At 36.8% G+C, this 6,408-nt stretch overlaps 1 protein-coding gene across 6 annotated transcripts in view; it reads right to left on the bottom strand.

Annotated features, from left to right (window-relative positions):
- TEX9 (testis expressed 9) overlaps positions 1 to 6,408 on the bottom strand; it is a 132,429-nt gene that overhangs the window by 6,508 nt on the left and 119,513 nt on the right. The gene's annotated exons all lie outside the window — the stretch shown is intronic.

Below are 6,408 nucleotides of genomic sequence, written 5' to 3'. Positions count from 1 at the left end.
CACACCCACACACACACACACAGTCTCACACACACATGCACACACATGAAAAGGATCCTTACTAAGAAGTTTGAGCTAAATTCAATATGTCTGTCAAACTCCCTGACACACACACACACACACACACACACACACACACACACACACACACACACACCCAGAGCCTGAGCACTGAGTGATGGAGGTCTCAGGGAATTTTTACCCTGAGTTGGTATTAGGAAAATATATCTTTATAGTCACAAGTTAGGCTTTCAAATTACTTTTTGTTTGGAATTTTCTGCCTCCTTTTATTGATATGATACAGTATACATGTCCTCTATATTTTATAAGCAACTCTTTATAACTATAGTTCTTACTTTGGGAACCTCCCAAAACACCAATGTATGGCACAAACTTTCTCATATATACTGTTTGTGTAAACCTGACAAGGTATATCATTTAAAAATATATATTTGTTAAACACAGAGTGTACTACATTAGCCTTATAGGGAAATCCCAATTCTGAGTAAAAACAACAGACTCTATGGGTTATTTTCCACACACTGGGGTAGATTTAGACCTGAATTTCTGCAAATATCCTAAGAGATGCAGTGGAAGAGAATCTACAGGCCACACATGAAGAAACATGAACACATAGGATAAACTCCAAGCCACCATAATGTGGCACCATAATCTGATTTCCTGCCACAGATGTTACCTTTGGCTGTATCAGCCGAACTTGGATCTTTGTCAAACAGCCACGATGTTTCTTGCCTCTGAGCCTTTGCTCATGCTCTTCCATCTGCCTTGATCCCTCCCTACTCATTTCTACCTGGCTAGAACCTGCTCACCTGTTAAGACTCAGCTAGGTCTGTTCACTAGTTTTACCTCCTCCCAGAAGCACTCCCTCACTATCTAACTCACTATCCTCCCAGGTTGGATTAGGTAACCCCTTTCTTCAGGGCGTCTATAGCATCTTGATGTACACATATTATAGTACCTGTTGTGTGGAAATGAATCTATCCACTCAGCAGTTCATTCCCCCCACTAGAGTGTAAACTCCTTAAGAATAGGAACTGTCTTAATTTCTATATTCCCAGCACTTTAGTGGCATGTAAGAGACACTAATGACATGTTTATCGAACGCAAGTTATTTTATAATACTTAACTCATTCATCTTTGCATCCCCTACAATGCCTAGTATACAGCCTTATACAAAGAACATAAGAAATATCATGGAATTAAAATGATGGAGTTAAAAATACAGTTGTCTGTTTTCTTCCTTTATAATTTTTTCTCCTGGCTGTATCAGTATGTTTTATTTGAAAACGGATCTCCCTGGCTCTGAGTAATTAAAGGGAAACAAAACAAAACACATGCTGCTCTTTATGTAGGTTTCTAAACAAATCAAACTGTGTATGGGTACCATCTGCTATCACCAGCCTTCTTCACAGCTTTGTGGGTGGTAGCTTACACTAAGACCAAGCCTGATTCGTCTCACTGTTCACATGGAAAAAGGCAGAGATTCTCATTAGTTACAAAGTCCACAATTCTACATAACTTTGTAAGTTACTTCACAGAAAAATGAAAACCATCCTTCACCACATGATGTCCCCCTACTCCTGAAGCAATACTGTCTGCCCCCTCTCTTTGGAGAAGTGAAAAAGGAAAAGGATAGTCAGAAGAACTGTCAATTAGGAACTAAAGTTTTCCTGTGTAAGTAAATCCACTAAAGAAAGGGAAAACCTTATCAAAAACTTGAAAACGTTTCTATTTTTAATCATACTCAAGTGCTTTTTAAAAAGTGCAGACAGGATACCAATATTGTTATGAGAGCTTGCATCCTGAAAAATAATAAAGTAAATCTATTGTTACAAAAAACTGAGTTTTCATATTGCTAGAGAAAAATTTTATTCCAAATCTTAAGCCCTGAATTTTACATTAGTTTTAAAAGAACCTCTGGATAGCTTAAAAAAATCAAGTCTAACTTTATAACTCAAATATTATAAGATCCAAGAAGAGGGGGGCTGGCCAAGTGGCTCAGTTGGTTAAGAGCTCACTCAAGAGTGTGAGCTCTGAGCAACAGGGTCCCCGGTTTGATTCACCGCCTGAGCTGAGCTGCCGCTGAGCTGCCAACAGGTGGCAGGATGGCTCAGCTAAAAAAAAAAAAAAAAAAAAAATCCAAGAAGAAATAATTTGCCATTCTCTCATTATTTTTAAAGCATTCATAAGACACTGTAAGAGGGCAAGAAGAGATAAAGGTATGTATCAGTAGCCACAGCACAAGACAAATATAAATGTTTTAAGAGTAACACAAATCACCATAGTAATTCAGATGAGGGATAATCAGATGAGGACAAATGAATAATCAGATAAGGTTCTAGAAACAAGTGGCTAAGGAACAGAAAAGCAATAAACATGAAGTCTGCCAGCCTGCCAGCTGGTAGACTCAGTTTCCACATCTGAAATTGGGAGAAATAATAACTATACCTATTTAACACATTTATCAAGCACTTACTGTGCCAGGTATAATTTATGATGGACACACAATAATTAATCAAAATTCCTCCTCTCATAGAGCTTGCATTCTAGAAGAAGAGACAGATGATAAACGCATACATACATATACACATACTCATGTAATATCTGGTAGTGATAAGGGCTATGAAGAAAAAGAAAGGGTAAGGGGCCAGAGCAATGGGGGAGGGGCATAATGATTTATGATAAAATGGTTATGGGAAGGCTTCTAAATAAGGGAATGATCCATGTTATGATCTGGAGGAAAGAAGTGCAGACTGGAGAAACAATGAAGACAATGGCCCCGAGGCAGAAATCCACTTAGTATATTCAAAGGTCACTTAGGCGGTCAGTGTGGCTTCTGACGAGTGACTGAGGCACAGTGGTAGGTCTTACGGTGGTAGAAATAGGCAGGGGAGCTTAGGTGGACCTTGTAGTTTGGATTTTATACTAAATGACACAGGAAGCCTTTGGAAGGTTTAAGAGAGTGTGTGTGTGTGTGTGTGATGACCTAAATTGTGTAAGGATTACTCTCGCTACTGTGGTATTGCTACTGAGTGTAGGAATACCAATCTAGGAGGTCATTGGAATGGTGTAAGTGAGAGATAATAGCTTGGGCTAGTGTAGAAGTAATATGTTTTTGAGAAGTGGTTCAAGTTAACTCTATTTTGAAGACAGAATTGGCAGGACTTGTTGGTGGATTGGATGTAGGTGTGGAGAAAGAGGAGGCTCGAGATGACTCTTGGATTTTGGCATGAACAACTCAATGTTTTTTACTGAGAGGGAGAAAAAGAGAAGCAGGTTCACAGAGGTCAGGTAAGGAAGAGCTCCCTTTAGGACCTACAGATTTTAACATACCAAGTAGCAACATCAAGCAGGCAGCAGGGTGTAAGAGTCTGGAGCTCAAAGAAGAGGTGACAGCAAGAAACAGAAATGTGGAGTTGGTCAACAGATGGATGGTACATAAAGCCATGGGAATGAATGAGAGCATCTCAGAGTTGGGTGCAGATGGAGAAGAGACCCAAGGACTGAGAGTTGGGTACTCCAAAATGTAAAAGTAAGGGAAATTAGGAAGAAAATCATGACCGTGGTGCTCCGGAAGCAAATGAATATTGTTTCAATGAGGGAGTAATCAACTATGTCAAATATTGCTGAGATACAAATTACCATGAGGAACAGTGCCAGACTAGAGCTGGCAATGTGGATTACTGGTGACCTTGTTAAGAATGGTTTCAGAGGCAGAGTAGAGGTGGAAGTCTAACTGGAGTAGTTGCAGGAGAGAACGTCAAATGAGGAATACAGACACTGAATATAGACAGCTATTTTAAGATGCTTCACTGTAAAGAGGAACAATGATGATATAGGGCTGGAGGTAGCTGTGAGATCTACAGGTTTTTAAAATATATATATTGGAGATTCTATGGCATTTTTGCATGCTAATGTGAATAATCCAATAAATAGAGTAAATCTGATTTTTGCAAGAGGAAGATAGACAGGGTAATTACAGGAAAAAAGTCCCTAAGTAGAAGAGAAGGCGTGGGATCCAGTATACAGTGAAGTGATCAGCTTTAGACAGAAGAGGTAGTAATCCATCGTAATGAGGGGGAAAGCAGAGTAGATGAACATAGAGGCAGAAAAGTCAATAAATGTAGTGGTAGGATGAGGAAGAGTTATCTCTTGATTCTGTTTTCTGAGTAAAATAGGGGACAGAGTCATGAACTGAGGATGGGAAGGTTGGAAGAGGTACTGGAAAGCTGAGGTGAAAAGATCACCTGTTTAGAAAATCACCTCTGAAAGTGGGAGAGGGAACTGACCTCTCAGAAAGTGGAAGAGGAAAATGGCATTACACTTGATATTTGTAAGTAATTTTAAAGTAGTACCAATCTACCTGACAGTGCATTTTTGTCCACCTATAACTCACTGGTCATGAGTAGCCCTGCAGTAGGGGTTGGGTTTTGCCCACACACTACATTGGCAGGCAAATTAAGAATACAGACAATGGATAATTGTGTATCATGGAACCGAAACTGAGGAAGAAGGGAATAAAGAACACAGGGGAAGGGGTAGATCTATATAATTAAAATATTATGAGAGTACACAACCACATATGTATATGATAGCAACTTATAAACTATGCACTATTAAACAAAGATGAGGTACCATTAATATCATGGCTTTGCAGGATACAAATAGGCCAAAAAAAACCCAAAAAACAAAACCAAAAAAAACTTTCTTTGCAAGGTAAGGAAATGACTTGAAGTTGAGAAAATGCTTTTGAGGACTTTTGCTATGAAAACATAAAAGACCAAAGCATCGTTAGGACATGAAAAAGAGCTCAATTTTAGCTGCAGCAAGATTAACGAGAGAGCGAACATTTCTTTTATAAGGTAAGTTACTAATGATAAGCGTGTCCATGGGACATGATCCATGGTCAGAGACTTGTGCGATGTACTACTGACTTTAATTTCACCAGAAAAAAACAAAACAGAGATTAAGGCTTCGAGCCATGATGGAATAATAATGGTCTAATATAAAAACACAATGCAAACACCTAGGAAAGAACTGTCAAAATACGTTAAATAACTGTTTAGAGATACTGAAAAAACATTAGGATTGTTGATCCCTCAAAGTAGGGAAATAAATGAGGTAGCATTACAAAAAAATGGAATACTAAAAAATATTCAACTCAAAATGAAAAAAGTAACAAAAACAGTTTGGGAAAATAGAAAACGAATAACAAGATGGTAGATTTAAACCTAAACATCAAAAATTGCATTAATGTAAATGGTCTGAACATTCCAATAAGAGACAGAGAATGTTAAAGTGGATAAAGGAGCAAAACCCAATGATGTGCTGTCTATAAAAACCCATTTTCAGTACAAAGATAGATTAAAAATAAAAAGATGAAAAAATACATAGCATGCAAACTAATCATCATAAAGCTGGAATTACTAAACTAATATCAGACAGTAGATTTTGGAACAAGGAATATTATCCAAGATTTTAAAAATGTTATTCATAATTACAAAGTGGCAATAATCAAAACACTATTATAATCCTAAGTATACAGACAGCCAAAACAGAGACTGAAAATACATAAAGCCAAAGAGACAAATCCACAATTCTAGTCAGAGAATTTAGTACCAGCACCAGCAGCCCTCTCTCAATGATTGATAGAACAAGTCAAAATCAATAAAGATATAAAACACTAGAACAACACTGCTGACACATTTGGCCTCAATGGTATTTATACAACACTCCACTGAAGACAGCATAACACATATTCTTTTCATGTGCACAGGAAGCATTCACCAAGAGAGGCCAAATTCTGGGTCATAAAACTAATTGAAACAAATTTTAAAAGAATGAAGTCACAGAATTGGTTCTCACAACACAGAATTAAATTAGAAATCAATTAACAGAAAGAATTGAAAAATATCCCATTATGTATATTTAGAAATTAAACAATATACTCCTAAATAATCCAATTGTCAAGAGAAATCATAAAGGAAATTAGAAAACACTTTGAACTTAATAAAAAGACAGTATCAAAATTGGTGAGATGCAGATAAAGTAGCATTTAGAGGGGAAACTATATGCACTAAATAAATTGAATTGGTATTAAAATCCTTCCTAAAAACTCCAGTCCATATAGTTTTACCAACGAATTATATCAAACATACAGATCAATGAACAATGTAACAAGATACAAATATAGTCAGTTCATCATCTACACAGGTGCCATGATAATTAAATGGAGATAGTATTTTCAATAAATGCTGCTGATTATGTTATTTTAAAAAAATGAAACTTGACCCTTATCCTCATGCCATACAGAAAATTTACTAGACCATAGATCTCTTTATATGCCATATATATATATATATATATATATATATATATATATATATA

The sequence above is a fragment of the Hipposideros armiger genome, unplaced genomic scaffold (assembly GCF_001890085.2).
Source record: "Hipposideros armiger isolate ML-2016 unplaced genomic scaffold, ASM189008v1 scaffold_12, whole genome shotgun sequence".
NCBI lineage: Eukaryota > Metazoa > Chordata > Mammalia > Chiroptera > Hipposideridae > Hipposideros > Hipposideros armiger.
The sequence above is the reverse complement of the archived record's forward strand: the minus strand, read 5'-3'. Positions and strand labels throughout refer to the sequence as shown.